General features: G+C 39.8%; 1 long non-coding RNA gene across 1 annotated transcript; it reads left to right on the top strand.

Annotated features, from left to right (window-relative positions):
• The first annotated feature begins 1,259 nt into the window (after nucleotides 1-1,259).
• Nucleotides 1,260-3,170, top strand: LOC130829957 (uncharacterized). The gene is made up of 3 exons (XR_009047678.1): nucleotides 1,260-1,307; nucleotides 1,475-1,635; nucleotides 3,130-3,170. It is a non-coding gene; the product is annotated as an uncharacterized LOC130829957 (long non-coding RNA).
• The last annotated feature ends 13,535 nt before the right edge of the window (nucleotides 3,171-16,705 follow it).

Genomic DNA, 16,705 nt, shown 5'->3' with positions numbered 1-16,705 from the left:
AACAATTCACTCTGTATTCAGGTTATGTGGTGTTTTTGGAAGTGTTTCCCTACAGCATGTAGGTTAGCTAAAATCTTTCATCACCCAGGCCTCCTCTCTAAGCACATGTAAAATGACTACACTGTTCCCTCACCCAGAAGCCACATTCCTGAGTAGAGAGCTACTTGGTAAAGCACTCGACAGCTGGCAGAGGCTCTCCCAGGTAAGGGCTGGTTTCTATGCAGAATCTGTAGATTATACCCAGCAACTCTCAAGTTAAAGAGTAGACCACCTAAAATCTTAGCTGTTTGCCACTTACCAACCTGGCCAGCCTGACTCTGTGCCAGCAAGAATACAAGGAGTGCTTCAGCGAAGCCTGGTCCTTTGTACGCAGGTGCAGTCTGTTTGGTTTCTGAGGCAATTTCCACTAGTCTATTTTAAATGGATTTGACAGATTACATGTGCTTAATGTGAAACAGATTTTCAGTATACCAGTTTATGGTTTAGGATCTCTAGGGTGCAGAAAGAACTAGGAAAAGTGAAACTACAGAAATTAAGAGGAATCCAGAGTTAAAGGAAAAGCGGTTCCTGTTCTTTAAAAAGAGGAACAAGTTAGGTGATTGTTGTAACTGCTGTGAAGGGAGCTAAGTAAGTTGAATGTGATTAGACAAATTCAGTGACAGCCTCAGAACCTAAGGTCCTCCAGAATGTGTAGATTATCTACTTCAAGACCTCCAATTATTCTGCTAGCTTTTTCTTAAAACATCTATTCCTTCATCTTACCATTCTCAATTCTACTAACCTTTACTTCTAGCTCCCCAGATGGTGGCCCTGTATCTCCTCACTGTGAGAACTGACGCGTCCAAAGGCAGAGCTTCCATGTTTTGTCCACCTCCCACTGCCCTCTCTCAACAAGGTCACATCACCTTCACCTTTTGCCTTTCTGCTAGTGTCCAGTGTGGCAATGCTTGATGTCAGTTACTACTATGACCCAGTTCCAAAACATTATCCCCAGGTTCCAGGAAATATAATAAGAATCGCCTTTAATCAATGACTTGGGCCCTCCTGTGTTCCCCCAAAGTATCAATAGTTCCCAATTTGCTGCACTCCCCTGACCTGCCCACAACCCTAGATGTGTCTCAGGCTAGGCAGCAGCCCCACCTTCCAAGCATTAGGAACAGACACCTTCGTTTTCTTTTTTCTTTTGGCCGTGCCATGCAGCATGTGGGATCCTTAGTTCCCTGAGCAGGGATCGAACCCGTGTCCCCTGTAGTGGAAGCATGGAAACCAATGGACCACCAGGGAAGTCCAATGCCTCACTTCTTAAGGTAACCCCTCTCATCTAATGGAGGAGATTCCATCCCAACTCTTAAAATCAAACTTCTACATCCAACCCCCCACCCCCAGTTTATTCCCTTCTGCTTCAAAACTGCATTCATCTTCCCAACATGAGGATGGGGCAATTTGACCTTCCTCAGTCCTTTACATGTCCTAGTGTTTCGCAAGATGTGGCCCCCAGACCACCTGCCTCTCATGGGCTGAAAGTGCCTGTAAGAAATGAAGCTTCTCTAAATGCAGTGTGGAATCCTGGAACAGATAAAGAACATTAGTGGAAAATCTGGTGAAATCCAAATGAAGTCCGGAGTTAACAGTAAGGTATTAATGTTGACTTCTTAGTTTAACAAATGTGCTATGATAACATGTTAATATTAGGATAAAATGGATCTATCTTTGCAACTTTTCTGTAAACCTAAAATAATTCTAAAAATGTACTGAAACAAGCAAACAAAAAGGCCCACTTCTTGGAATGAATTTCTGGAGCTGAAGGCTGGAAAGCTAGCTTTCGAATAGGAACCCCAAATGATTCTTATGCAGATACAAATTTGAAAACTAGTCTCTCAGTTCTCTTTCCATTCTATTCCTGAATGGCTGCTTCCTCCTTGTTTTACTTACCTTAGCCTGATTGAATCTTTTAGGTCCTCTCAACCCTAAAATATAAGTCCTATCATTATCCCCCTTTCACAGATGAGACAGTCTTAAGATGAAGTACACAAATGAAGTACTAAGAAGTTAAGTAATTTGTCGAGGATCACACAGCCCATAAATGATGGAGCTGGGATTTGAATCCCTAGTCAGTATAGCTCTCAATTCTATGCACAGAACCATTCTACTGCCTCTCATTCTGTTGGGCATGACAAATGAAAGAGCTCTGTAACTAAATCACTAAAAGAAGCATTATCTATTTCTCCAACCTCCTAAGTCCAACGGTGCCCCCCCTATTCCACTGGGAGGAAACGAGCAATGAGAAAGCATTGGGAAGATGTGCCAACTACAGAGACCTGTTCAGATAAGGCACTGTGGATCTTCCCCCAGGATGCAGCTCAACTGCTGTGTTTTCCATTCTCCCAAATGCTCTAATAGGTACGAATCTAATAATGCTCATAGTACTCACTTTGACACTAAAGTAATTATTTCTGGTTTACTAAGCATCTGTCCACCAGCTTGTCAGGGAAGTGCCAACTCTAAATCAACTTCCTGTTGATTAGGTCCTGTGTATTCTCAGGTTCTGTGTCAGTAGATTCAACCAACTGTGGATTGAAAATATTTAGGGAAAAACATGTTAGAAAGTTCCAAAAAGCAAACCTTGAATTTGCTACACACCACCAACCATTTGCATTATATTTACACCTACTTACTTAGGATTTGTGTTAGGTGTTATAAGTGATCTAGACATGATTTAAAGTATACGGGAGGATGCGGGGGAAGATGGGAGGATTGTGCATAGGTTATATGCACATAGTGCTCTTAGATACCATTTTATATAAGGGACTTGAGCATCCATGGATTTTGGTATTGGGTGGGGGGTGGGGAGAGGGAGACTCCTGGAACCAATTCCCCACAAATATAGAGGGAGAGCTATATATCCTCTTACCTAGGCTCCCTGATTTGTATTTAGACCTTCATACCATGTTGTGGATCTAACTGCTGAATGATAAAGTCTGGGGAGTTCCTGACTGCCAGCCAGACACCCAGAACAGCATAATTCTATCCAAGTTGCTTCAGTATAGAGTATAGATGGAGGGTTGATAAACTAGACCACCATCTCAGGCAACATCTGTTCTTATGTGTATTTCCCTTCATTTCTTCAAGTGAATCAATCACAGGATCAGCAGGAGGACCTATGAAGTATAGTCAAGTAAAATATGTTTTCATGAGTTCTGCTTCTGGCGATTGAAATCTGCTTGACTTTATTATCAATAAAAACATTGCTGCTTATATTTTAAGTAAACCTGAGGAGTCTGATCATGAAGTTAGAATCCACGTATCTCCTTTAGATACTCTTGAGAAAGCAGTGTGTCTCTCCATAAAAGCATGAGGAGAAAAATACTTGTACAGCATCTTTCTATTTGCTTTACCATTGCTCTAATGTACGTTAACATTTATCTACATTAATTGGGAACAAAGGAACAAATATAGACATTTCTTGGTGTTTCACAAATAGCTACTCTCCATATTTGATAAAAATCTCAAACCATTATTTTAGCTTCCCACAAATATAATACATACAAATTTTTTTCTGAAATAATAAGGTCACCAAATTAAGTATCTTGAAACTAATGTAACCAGACAACTGTTGTTCGATTGACTTCCAGGAACAAAACAAAAACAAAAAACTTCTTCTCAAGATGCTCTGGGTTTCCTTTTGTTAGTGTTAGGGATTCAGAATTATAATCGTCTGCCAGTAATAATTTATAGGTTTAAGTTGATTGTCTACAAATAAAACATCGCTGGCTCTGCTTTGTGAGTTCTGGATTTGACATGACACCGACAAGACCACGTGGGACAGGCACTATACGTATACAGAAATCAGCAAGAGTATTGAATGCCCTGGACTCAAACGACTCACTCGATATGTGCCTCATTTGGCTCAGCAATACATTCACCTGCACCAAACCTGTATCAAAAGTCACTAAATCTCTCATATATATCATATATTATTTATAGACACACCCACAACACATACACACTATACATACAATTTGTAGCAACATGAAGTAGTATTGTCTTCAAATGATGTACCACAGATATTATCCTGGCTGAAATAAATCCTGTAATGGTCATCAAGCTGCTAGAAGCTTTGGAAGGTTCTGAGTCAGGTTCCTTAGTTACTTTCATCCTGCCTACCCTTCACCCTGCTTTAGCGTCTTCGTAGCTTTTTCTTTTAGAAACAGCCTCCTCAGCCCAGGCGTATTTCTTTCCCAGGATCCCTTGATTGGCCTTTGGAGGCAAGAAAGGACCCACGGGGGGAGCGGGCAGTTCTCAGCCACTGTCCCTCACACCTGCCTAGATCTGTGACGGTCTCTGTCCTGTTGGCCACCTTCGGTGTTAGAAAGCAGTTAGTCAAAGCTTTGTCCCTCCTACCTGCTTGGTCTTTCTGTAGAGCACAAAAGTGAAAGAAGCCTCTTTAGCAGGGGTAGCAGTTCATTAAAATATACCACGACACTTCCTAGCTCTGGGGTTCCCATTCTGTGCTTGAGACGGCAGGTCACGGATGCTGGTATCACGGTTCCGTGTGGAATCCACGAGGTTTTCTCCTGGCAGCCAGTGTCAGGATTAGCGCAGCCCTAGCCCAGGAGGAAACGGCCTCATGAAGACCAACTTGGAAACAGTGTTGTCGGCACATTATTTCAGCTTGTACATGCGCACAATGACACACCACACACACACACAGGCCCATCCCTGGAAATGACCACGAGAAAACACGACAGACGCTTGCAAGGATAAACCAATAAGGCACCAAGAAAACTTATTTTCCGCCAATTTAGACACCTTCAAAATGTGAGGTTAATAATGTAAATTTAAAAGACTTCCTAAGTCTTGTCAACGGATTCACTGAGAGGTCACATGTTAGTTCCTTCTAAATCTTTCCCCCCTAATCTATGACAGGAGACACTGCTTGAAATTGAACTGTGAAAGGGACAGCCCAAAAGCTGTACATGTGAGACGAAACTGGGCCTTAAATCCTCACGAAAATCACAGAGCTGGCTGTGAAGAAGTTGCTCAACCACCCACAACTTTTCATTTTATAATTATTTTCATGAGTATGGATTGTTTGCCTAATAAAAATAAAAATGAGGAGAAAATAGCATATGGGATGGAAATAGAGGGTGACCGTAAAGTAGATGGGTTTCTCTGCCCTGGGTCGGGGGAAGAGTGGTTGATGTAAGACTTCAGGGAAGCAGGTGGGCTTAATCTTTGAGGGAAGGGAGAGGGAGAGCAGGGATGAGAACAGAGACTGAAAACAGAGGCAGCTCTGAGAGTTGGTCTGGAGCTACACCTCTAAATGCATTACTTCTTTTGCCTCTCCTTGGCTTAGTATCCTTTGTCTTAACTGTCTATTTTTCTTTTTTAAGTAAATTGGTTATTCTCTTTTGGTTTGGTATGTTGACAAAATGAAAAATTGTTTTAAAAGGAAGAATTAAATCACTTCGACCACATCATCCCACAACTTTGATACATTCTGCATCATTTTAACACTCAACAAAACAAACAAACAAACAAAGGAACAGGAACAACCCAAATTAGGCACAATGACCAAAGCAGAATAATCGATGTACTTTCTGGGAAGACATGTTAAATGAGGGAAGAGGTCAAGGTGATCACAAAAGGTCGTCATTTGAAAAACAGGAGAGGACTGGCCCTCAGGCAGGGGATCTATTTCAAGGTTCTAAGAAGCTTCTGAATAAATTAGAGGAATTAGATGTGCAAAAAATTCTGTAGCTCTGTGTACTAGGTTTTGTCGAATATACTGAAATTTTAATTTTGACTCAGAGGATGAGCAGTGCATTTTTACAAATGTGAACAGCTTTTGAAAGTCTATGAAAACTCTAACACCAGGCTTCTTTCCACCAGCAAAGTGCTTAAATCCACTAAGGAACCTATATACTTGTTTGCTTAATATCCATAAAGTAAAAACTGGCCTGGGCTTAAATCTTACTTTTCCAACTTTGGTATAAATGAAGCACAAATCCCTACACTCACTGTTTTTCTAGGGAGGCATTCCCAAATTTTAATTGCTTTTGCTGTTTTAGCTTTTTAAATTTAGTCCCCACTCAGTCCTGGTCATTGATATTTTGCTGGCCAGTATTGGCCTCAAAAGAGGCCATTTGTTTTGTGTGAAATTGATCCGGCTATGGGAAACTCAAATGTCTTTCCCCAATGCACCCCTTTCAGGTGCATTCTCAAGATGTGGACCATTTTCAGGTATAAGGAAATTGATATAAAGTGATGAGTTGATGTGTAAATGAGCTCTATTTAACTGAAAAGGAAGCACTTACCAATTCAATACTTCCTCCTCTTGAGAAATTTGGCCTAAATGTATTTCAGGTTCTCATGATCTGGCAAATAGCTAGTACTGAATTGATATCTGGTATGGAAGCTGCCTTAAGCTTGTTGGATTCTGAAGTATAAACCTTCTCCTGTACCTAGGTTTATTAGAGATCAAAAAAGACGTTATATCTGTTGCAAATTTGACAGCAAGGACCATAAGTTCAAATGATGACACTTTAAGTCTTTCTAAATTGCCTCTCTAGATTTTGGTACCTTGAAACTTAACCAAGTTAAATGGCAAGAATTCGTTGACTATCTGGGTCATTTCAAAGAGGATAGAGGATTGGAACATTGCATGCTGGGCACATCTAAGTTTCCCTACCTTTGCCTAGTTAGGAGAAGGTAACGAAAGCATGCGTTTCCAATCAGAAATGCTGGTATAACATCCAACTCACAACTGCTTGCTTCTTGGTTTTCATTAAAATGACGGTGTTAAACAGTTGAGGATTGGAATCAAAATATGTAATTAAAGCTAATAAAATCATTAAAAGTAAACCATTTCAAGATAGAGTAGGAAGGTGGGATAAATGTGTTGAGCAAAAAAATGAAATTTTATGCATGGTTGGGATGAAACTAAACTAAACTTAGGGAAATGGATACTGTTATTAAAAATAAGTTTTTTTCAAGGCTGGATTTGGTTCCCCACTACTAAGAGAACACATTTACTTAGAATGCTGCTTTCAATAACATGGTATGTCCACTGTCTTGTCTTTAAAGGATCTCTATTTGCTTTTAGGATCTCTTCTCCCTTTGGAAAAGAAATAAGTCTTCTCTTAGAGTGACTGATGATCTTATTGGACCAAGTGTTTTGAAACTTTTTGTTAACTTTGGGATTTTTTAGGGGTCCCTTAAGGCAACTCAAGGTGGAATATTTAAGTCGTATATCTGGTATGTTGAAATACAGAGAAAACATTATCAAAGGGAGGATAAGCTTCTAAAATTACACAGTATGGATAAAAGATACACCTATAGATCATCTGGAAAGTATACAAAGTTTCTGAAATGCAGGTATGTTTGGGTTGCAGGTATCAGCCATAATGATGGTTACATGAGAGCAACTTGATTAAGCTTCCTTCTCAACACCTTGTGATCCCATCTTTAACTTTGCCTGTTTAAGTCTCTAACAGAGAGTTAAGCTGAGGCATGGCTAAATTGCTTAATCTTCAAGAATGTTCATACCAATGATTTTTTGACAAACTGAGTAAACGGGTGCATATGGTTATAAAGTTGATGGATTTGGTTTGGAATAATACTGATTTTGATCTGTGTTCTCCAGAAAAGGGAAGCCCTTCCCATCAACATCCTAACTACTTACAACAATTTGTTAAATTCTACTTCTGTGTGTCTGGTTTACTTGCCAAAATGTCTCCCCCAGAGTGCCACACTCACACTGCTTTTCAGGCTTCTTCTCCTGAATTCCTTATACAAGTTTATATAAGAGTTGGATCAAGGAATTGGAACATGGCATTGTTTCTAACTCGGAATGCATTGTAGGACTATGCTTTTCTCCAGCAGGACTTAGCTAGAGTGGTCGTCACCCCATTCCCTGCAAGACTTGGGAAAAGATGAACCAGGAATGGAGGTTGAAAGCAAGTCCCCTAAAACTGAGTTCCTCTGCTGAGTTTATGATTAACCACTCTATCCAAATCATACCCACATGTTCTCCTCAGAATTGAAGAGTATCAAAGAAAAGGGGGTAATTGTACCAGAGCCAGCTGAGTGCAGCCCTTTGCAGGCAGCCCTTGCTGTGAACTGTTACCCAGTGAACTGTTGTGGAGGTAACCTCCACACAAACGAACATGAATGTGAGTGGCATGGCAGAATTAAGAAAATTCACACAAGAGTGTAGGAAAGCATGGGGTCAGGGGACTCAAGACCAAGCCAGTCAAGAGCCCCAAGCTCTGATTCCCATGACATATTTATTGAGAAAGATCAAAAGCTTTCTAGCAGAGACCAAATTATAAACAAAATCATGAAAAACACAAGGCATGAGAATTCAGAAGAGCCAAAACAGAACACCTTGTGTATATTATCACTACTAGGGAGTGTAGCTAAGCTTCAACCTGGAGCTGGCACCATCGGGCTTTGTGACTGCCTTATCTCAGTGGGTTTTCCTTTGAGATTGGTTCTGTTTTCAGAACATGTTTACAGTCACTCAGCCGTCATGTGCCCTCCACAGGTGTTTCCAAGTTACTGTCCTCTGAGTTCTCCCTGGTTTCCCACATCTCCCCCTTTTTGTTTTTTGGCCACGTATCTGAGCTTCACAGCACACGGAGCTAGTCGTTGTTGCTTTCGACTTTGTCAGAGGAGACGTTGCCAGACTAGGCCAAAACAGAAAATCATTAAGATTACTATCCCAATTATCGCCAAAGCAGAGCCCCCAAATATGTGCCAATGGGGCATAAAGTTCAATTTATCCAATTTATTAGCAATATTGTCCAGATAATTTGATCCTGCTAGTAATTCCAATTTTTTGTCAAAAGTGTCAAGGGTTTCTTTATGCAATAATGTTAATTCATAAGTCATATTTCCTTGATTTAATAAACGTTGACGTACTTTGTTCCAATTAAATTTTGAAGAATTATAAGGATAGGGAGTAACACAAAATTGATTACTATTCCAATCATAATGAAGACGTAACTGTTTCCGAAGACTGGAAACTTCATCTCCTATCATAACTGTGGCTTGTTGTAAATCAGCCACTTCAGAAGCTAGTTTATTGTCAGTTTGATTCTGAGCAGACCAAAGCAGCTCAGAGTCAACATGCCATTGCTGCACAAACTCCGTAGTTTGAATAGTCTGATGTAGAGCTATACCTGCAGTTGCTGCCATAGCAGTTACTGCAATTAAACCTATTATGATAGTAATTAAAGTTCCGAGGAAATGTTTGGTTCTCTTTAGTATTTTTTTAATTATTTCCTGCAAGAAGTAGAGATTAGGAGATTCTTGCCAAGGCCTTTTCATTTGAACTGGCAGCCAAATTCCTGGGTGAGCTTTAAGTATATAAATTGATTCAGCACTATGGTTAAATAATATGCTAGAATTTAAGCAAGTATAAAAAGTACAGTTAAAATTAAAAAAAAAAGTACAGTTAACACAATTTAGCAATAATTCATAAGTATCAAAGTTAGTATGTCCTTTCATTAGTAGGTAAGGGAATTTTATACAAGCTTGTATGTAATGTGTTTCATTAATAGTAAAGGAGAGTGCAGTATCATTACTAACCAAATTTCTAGTATGATTTCCTTTTGAAGCACGTATTTTACGAAGGGAGGCCATTCATTTCCAAATTTGATTATGAACTGGGCCATGAGTAAAATATGGACTTGGAGGAGTCATCAGTGATCCATGTCAGTATATAATATCTCCAGACACCTCAGTTGAGATAACAGTACCATCCTTATATTTTTTCCGTCTTAAATTATACGGGGAACGCGGCATCAAGCTGAACCCTCAGGGCTCCGATAAATGACATTTCCTTGGGAAATATTAAGAAGCACTTGACCTTCATTTCCCCTACATCTCTCCCAACTGATCCAATTTGAAATAGATGATAGCATTTTTTGCTGACAAATGGGTATGTCTGGAGGCATGGTGTTGCTAATGATCCCAGTGTCTTTAAAGCTAAAACTTGCCAATAAAAATAACTGAATAGGATTAGTACTGTTAGTCTTAATGGTAGATAGCCAGCCTTGATATTCCACTTTAAGACAGTGATCCTCATGTCCAAAACAAATTGGAAGATTATCTGCTCCTACAGTATAATTAGAAATAGTATAGCCCTCCTCATTTGGCACCAGAGATCCCTGAGGATCATATGGCCCCGGAAGCCAATTTGAATCATTAATATAAACAAAAGGCTCTCCATCATACCAAGTAATTAGTTTGTTTAGTGGAGGATGTGGAACATAAGCCCAGTAAGAGAAATCAGCTCCACAATGTACTATTCCCACCGTAGTGTTAATGAGAGCAAGCATAGCTAGAAACGTGTTAGCCGGCGTCTTTGGCATGCACAATCCCTCCAGTATCTTGTCAGCTCCATGCGTGGTCTTCTTTATCGCTCCCCACATCATGGGAAGGGTTTTCTGAGTTGTGTTGGTGACAGTTATTGAAGGTCATATATTCAACTTTGCCATTCTTTCCTCTAGTGGTGGATCTATGTTGAATCTCACCCTCTTCTGGTTCATTTCTGGGTTTCAGTCATTTTGCAGGGAGCCACAATATTTCTCTGCTTTCTGTGGAGACACAAGCAAAACCTCTACCCCATGATTTAACCTAACCCCTTTTCCATATGTCTGTACTTATATCACGCCACCAAATTGGCTGCATGGGAGGAGATTCAGGTATTTCATTTTCCCAATGTTTTTCTATTGCTGATTTATTCTCTTCAGCCCCCAAATTTAAGTGATTAAGTGTAAGCAAAGCTTTATTCAAACAATCTTTAGGTGTTATAGGAAACCCATCTCCCCCTTTTTGTTTATCCAGCATTTGTTTTAATGTTAAGTGAGCTCTTTCAACAATTGCCTGGCCTGTTGGATTATATGGAATGCCAGTAGAATGTGATATATGCCATTCATTACAAAATTTTTTGAATAAATTAGAGGTATAAGCAGGACCATTATCTGTTTTTATTTGTGTGGAAGGTCCATAACCATAAAACAGGCTAGTAAATGAGAACAAACATGAGATGTTTTTTCACCAGGGAAAGCAGAGGCCATAATAAAATGAGAATAGGTATCAATAGTAACATGCACATATCCCAAACGACCAAAGGAAGGGATACGAGTAACATCCATTTGCCATAATTGGTTTGGGGCTTGCCCTCTGGGGTTAGCACCACTAGGCCAAGAGGGAACACTGATGATTTGACAGGACAGGCAATGTTTTCTAATCATTTGACTCTGGCGATGGGAAATTCCAAAGCGTTCTTTAAGACCTTTGGCATTAACATGAGTCAATCGATGAAATTCTGTTGCTTCTTTAAGTTGAACATTAGCAATAAGTAACTGATCAATATTATGATTACCTTTGGATAATGGTCCAGGCAAATCTGAATGAGCTCACGTATGAGAAATGAACAATGGGAAAGTTCATTGTTGAAGAGTCTCCTGTAATTGAGTTAATAATTGAAAGATAGAAGAAGAGGAATTAAATTCAGCAGTTTCAATGGTTTGTACTGTATAAACAACATATTGTGAATCAGAAACTATATTAAGAGAGTCAGCAAAATCTGTCGATAATGATATTACTGCCATTAATTCAGCCTTTTGTGCAGATGTTTGAAAAGTGTCCCATACTTTAGTGAAAGGTCCTGAATATCCTGCTTTGCCATTATTGCTTCCATCAGTAAAAAAAAGTAGGGGCTTCTATAATAGGATTTTTGGCAACAATATGAGGTAAAATCCAATTAGTGACTTTCAAAAACTGAAATAATTTGCTATGGGGAAAATGATTATCAAGAATATTTACATAATCCGAGAGCCCAATATGCCATTCAATATTAGTTTGCAAAGTTTTGTTAATTTGAGCGTTTGTTAAAGGAACTACAATAACACGCGGGTCTCGGCCTGCTAACTGCTGGAGACGAATTCTTCCTTTATGAATTAATTGTCCCATTTTGTCCAGATAAAGCTGTAGCTCTTTATTAACCTTGTTAAGGAGGAAGATCCACTCAGTAATGGCCTCTTCCTGAATTAATATACCTGTTGGAGAACGTAAAGAAGGAAAAATCAAAAGTTGAATAGGTTTATTTAAATCAACGCGTTCAAGCTGAGCTTGATGAATGCGCTGTTGTATCCATTCCAATTCCCTTTTCACAGTGGGAGTGAGTTTTCTGGGACTGTGTAATGCAGGATCACCTCTCAGAATATCAAAAAGATTAGAAATAGCATAAGTCAGACTTCCCAATGTTGAATGTAGCCGATTAACATCTCCTAACAATTTCTGAAAATCATTTAAAATATTGAGAGAATCAACACGAGTTTGAACTTTTTGTGGAGTTATGATATTACGTACGATTTATAACAGCTCCCAAATAATGAAATGGAGATTCAGTCTGAATTTTGTCTTTGGCTATTTCCAAACCATATTTTAATAGTTCTTGCTGAGCTGCTGCAAAAAGAAGAGTCAATTCCTCCTTGGTGGGAGTTGCAAATAATAAATCACCCATATAATGAATTATATAAGCATTAGGAAACTGCCGCCTTAGCAGCTGCAGTGGCTGATTAAGAAAACGTTGGCAAAGAGCAGGACTGTTGAACATTCCTTGGGGCAATACTTTCCACTGATATCATTCTGCAGGTTTGTGGTTTTTAATTGAAGGAATAGGAAAGGCAAATTTAATACAGTCCTGTGGCTGTAAAGGGACAGTGAAAAAGCGATCCTTCAAATCAATAATAATCAGAGACCAGTCCTTAGGAATCATAGCAGGAGAAGGAAGCCCTGGTGGTAGTGATCCCATTGGCTGAGTGACAGCATTAATTTTTCTCAAATCCATTAACATTCTCCATTTTCCTGATTTTTTCTTTATTACAAAAACTGGAGAATTCCCAGGGCTGGTGGAAGGTTCAACATGACTGGCCTGAAGTTGTTCTTGAACTAATTGTTGAAGGGCGTCCAGTTTTTCTACAGTAAGCGGCCATTGCTCCTTGCTGAGACACTTCATCTAGCCACCAAGTTTTAAACTGTAGAAATTCTGCTGATGTTAAACAAGGACGGGCTAGTTGGTCCCAGTCCCACGGTATGAGTCTTTCTGCTTGAGATAAACCTCGCACTAGCCCCATAGTGTAAGGGGAGCGAGTCCCATAAGCCATACGTGCCTGTTTTAATTCTTTTAATGTCTTAGAAGGAATAGGGGCATGATCAAATCGATAAGCCCCTTGAGGGAATTCCTGATTAGAAGGTACTTTGAGAAACAGTCCCCGGAAAAGCACAGGGGTGTAAGTAAGCCTCTAAATCTCCCTCTAATTGGGCTTGACAATTCCTTTCTGTATTCCTGAACCCTTAAGTGGTGAGACAATAGACCTTTTAGGGGGGTCATTCAAATCCAAAAATAGACCATTGTTCCAGAAGGGGGCTGTAGCACCCTCTAAATTACCGTTTCCTTTCTTGGTCCTTTTCATCTTAATTTGTGTTCCATAATTTAAAGCTGGCATTGCCAATAAAGGACTCTCTTCTCTTTCATCCTTTTCATTTTCATAAATGATTTGTTCTTCACCTTCTATGACAGGGTCAGAGGTGAGAAGATTAACTTCTCTGGCCCTATCTTCTTCTTCCTCCTCTGAATCTGAGCCAGATGGAGATTGTAATGGTTGCAAGACTAAAGAAATAAGATTGCAGAGAGACCAAATGGAAAGAGGAATATGCTCTCCACTCCTATAAGCTCTCTTAAGTTCCTGTGCTACCTGTTTCCATTGTTTCATTTGTAAAGTACCATCCGCTGGAAACCAATAACAGTGCTGTCTAACTAGAGAAAATAGCTCTTTTTTTTTTTTGTCATCTTCTTCTTTCTTTTTTTTTTTTTTTTTTTATTATTTTTTTGGGGGGGTACACCAAGTTCAATCATCTGTTTTTATACACATATCCCCGTATTCCCTCCCTTCCTTGACTCACCCCCCCCCCCCGCGAGTTCCCCCCTCCCTCCCCGCTCCAGTCCTCTAAGAAAATAGCTCTTCAAAGCTCCTCCTTTTCACTTTTATTCCGGAGCCTTGTAACAGAGTCCGTAATAACTGCACATAGTCATCATCAACATGAGTAGAAGATTGCTGACCCATAAGGTAACCCTGAAGAAAATCCCCAAAAAGAGAACTTACCTCTCTTTCTTCTGGCAAGTCCCTCTGCTTTTTAGGTTCCACCGGTCTTTTATCTTTAACCAGTCGCTCAGGCAACTCCTTTCACCTCAGATCCCTGTTCAGGCGCCCGTTGTGGAGGTAACGTCCACACGAACGAACCTGAATGTGAGTGGCCCGGTGGAATTAAGACAATTCACATGAGAGTATAGGAAAGCAGGCGGTCAGGGGACTCAAGACCAAGCCAGTCAAGAGCCCCAAGCTCTGATTCCCATGGCATATTTATTGAGAAAGATCAAAAGCATTCTAGCAGAGACCAAATTATAAAACAAAATCATGAAAAACACAAGGCACGAGAATTCAGAAGAGCCAAAACAGAACGCCTTGTGTATATTATCACTACTAGGGAGTATAGCTGAGCTTCAACCCGGAGCTGGCACCATCGGGCTTCGTGACTGCCTTATCTCAGTCGGTTTTCCTTTGAGACTGGTTCTGTTTTCAGAACATGTTTACAGTCACTCAGTTGTCCTGTGCCCTCCGCAGGTGTTTCCAAGTTACTGTCCTCTGCGTCCTCTCTGGTTTCCCACAAATCTGTGTCTTCTAAATTTTCCTGCTTAATCTAGCTGTTGTTGGGTGGAATATTCTATAAACATCAATTAGGTCAAGTTGCCTGAGAGTATTGAAATATTCTATGCCTTTACTGACATACTTACTCTGTCAATTGCTGAGAGATGTATGAGTCTCCATCTACCACTGTGGAATTGCCTGCTTCTCCTTGAAGTTCTATCAGTGTTTTTCTTTATTTGTTTTGAAGTTCTGTTATTGGGTGTATACATATTTAGAATTGTCATGTCTTTGGTAAGTTGACTCCTTCATCATTATTCAATGATCTTATCTAACCTGGTAATAGTCTATGCTCTAAAACCAACTTTGCCTTTGACTATATTAATACTGGAGAACCATTTTTAATTTTTTGTGATTTTTTTATATGATAGTACTTCTGTAGTTATTACAGTATAACTTTAATATGATTTATTATATTTTATTAAATTGTCATTATGATATGATTTCCTAATTCTCTTTCTCATCTTCCTTTCATCATTTTTAATGATGTTTTATCACATTTTAAAGACCCAATGGTCAGTATTAATCTATTGTAATGGCTACAGCGTGTCAAGCAGTGTATTATCATTCTGTTTTTTTCCAATGTATATATGATATTTAGTTTATCCATTTGTCTGTGGGTGGACATTTGGGTTGTTTCCACCTTTTGGCTATTATGAGTAATGCTGCTATAAGCATTCATGTGGAAGTTTTCGTGTGGACACACATTTCATTTCTCTTGGAAAAATATTTTAGGCTTTGTAGGCTATGCTGATCTCTGTCTCAACTACTGAACTCTGCCGCTATAGCAGGAAAGCAGTGATAGACAGTATAGAAATGAATGAACCTGGCTGTGTTCCAATAAACTATTTACAAAAATGAGTGGTGGGCCATATTTGGACCACACGCTGACATTTGCCAACATCTGCACCAGTTTCATGATGCTGTCTCTCGATGTGGATTATTTAAATTCAGTGTGCTACGTGATTCATGGACCTTCAATAGATCTGCATCCTTCAGTTTGGTGAATATTTATGTTCATATGTCTCTGATAGTTTCCTTGCCAGCATTGTGTGTGTTTGGTTTTTTTGGAAACTCCTCTCAGTCCGTTATTAAGCCTCGTGGATCGACCGTCTATCTCGTACAATCTTTTGTCATTATTGTTACCTTTTTGGTATAGTTTCTGAAAGATTTTCTCAATTTTACTTTTCAACAGAGTCTTCTTTTGATAATTTTCAATGACTATTCCTAGTTGTAGACAAAACTCCACTGCCAGCTTTTGCAGCACCAGGTGCCTCCACGTCTGAAACCTCTCTGAGCTTCTACAGGTCAAATGGTCTTGCTCCCGATCTATCCTGTTGCAGGCACTGTTGCAGGAAAAAAACTGATCCCACGAGAAACCAAGCACAACACTCGGAGAGTTGGAGAACTCAGGTTTATTGAGCAGGCGGACCCAGACGAGCTAACGCTCCAAAATTCTGGGGCCTCGTTTCAGGGGAGTCTTCTCCTTATATAGGTTAAAACATACAGCTATAATTGGTACAAACTGATTGGCTACAAATTACTATAGGTCACGGGCAGTTACAGAGCTCGGGAGTTGCCATGGGTTACACACATAGTAGGGGGTCCTAATAGGAACCTGTAGGAGCAGGACATTCCATTCCTATCAGGACTAAGGTCACAATTTGCATTCTCATATTGGTTGCAGGTTGAAGTTAATGGTCACTTAACAAGTCTATGTGCAAAGGGTCTCAAACAAAGGCTTGGGGTGGGTGCCTGAGAGCGAGACAGTCTTCCCTTATCTGATCACTCTTAGTCATTCATTTTACTGTTTACCTGAGAGTGGCGAGCAGGCCTTTGCAAGATAGAGGAGAGTAAGCAATTACAAGTATGGAAGTTTCAATTTCCTCATCAGCACGAGTCTGTTGAGTCAGGTACACTTCCTC

This window comes from Hippopotamus amphibius, chromosome 10 (assembly GCF_030028045.1).
Source record: "Hippopotamus amphibius kiboko isolate mHipAmp2 chromosome 10, mHipAmp2.hap2, whole genome shotgun sequence".
NCBI classification, from domain to species: domain Eukaryota; kingdom Metazoa; phylum Chordata; class Mammalia; order Artiodactyla; family Hippopotamidae; genus Hippopotamus; species Hippopotamus amphibius.
This window is presented reverse-complemented; position numbering and strand designations above follow the sequence as displayed.